Source organism: Propithecus coquereli, unplaced genomic scaffold (assembly GCF_000956105.1).
Source record: "Propithecus coquereli isolate 6110/MARCELLA unplaced genomic scaffold, Pcoq_1.0 Scaffold38, whole genome shotgun sequence".
In the NCBI taxonomy this organism is placed as follows: Eukaryota; Metazoa; Chordata; class Mammalia; order Primates; family Indriidae; genus Propithecus; species Propithecus coquereli.
In genome coordinates, this window is record NW_012149507.1 from 4,062,506 (window position 1) to 4,063,194 (window position 689).

General features: G+C 41.1%; 1 protein-coding gene across 1 annotated transcript in view; it reads left to right on the forward strand.

Annotated features, from left to right (window-relative positions):
- The window catches only part of MYOM1 (myomesin 1), a 184,578-nt gene that overhangs the window by 63,610 nt on the left and 120,279 nt on the right, over window positions 1–689 (forward strand). The gene's annotated exons all lie outside the window — the stretch shown is intronic.

Here is a 689-nt window from a genome sequence, read left to right on the forward strand (position 1 = left end):
CTTTTTCTTCTCTATTTTTTCTGGAGCATCTCATCTTCTGTCACAATTTGAACTGCCCTCTCTGGGGCTTTTATTTTTTTTTATTTTTTTATTTCTATATTTCTGTTTGGTTCTAATCCCAACTTCTTTGTGGGGGCGGGGGACAACAGCTAATTCTATAAAATGGAATTAATGTTCCTTAATCCCAACTTCAGTGCTATATAGTCAGCTTACCTACTAACAATTTCCTCCAAACCTCCAAATCCCACCAACACTCTTTGTCTAAAATAGAATTGACAATCTTATATACACATGTACTTACCTCCCCCTCCCGACTTCCCCATTCCTTTTCATTTTTAAATCCACCCGCCGCCCCCCCCATTCCTTTTAAAGGCGCTTCATCTGCCCAGCCACCTGGGCAGGGAATCACAGTGTTATCTCCGGTTCTGCCCTCTCCCTTCCCCTGTGTACCTGGGCAGTCAGTTCAGAATATTTTGTCTTTTTAAAAAGCTCCTGAAATGACCTCTCCATTCCCATTCTCTCTCCTCTATCATTATTGCATTCCCCCACACAGTCTTTTTCCAAATCATTTTTGCTTCTGCTTAATTTTATCTTTCCAAAGCACACGATTGGTTTTGTCTCCCACTACTACCTGTTTCAGAAAACAGTGCCTAAAGTGTTCAGCATCCATTGGTGTGGGTAATTAAATC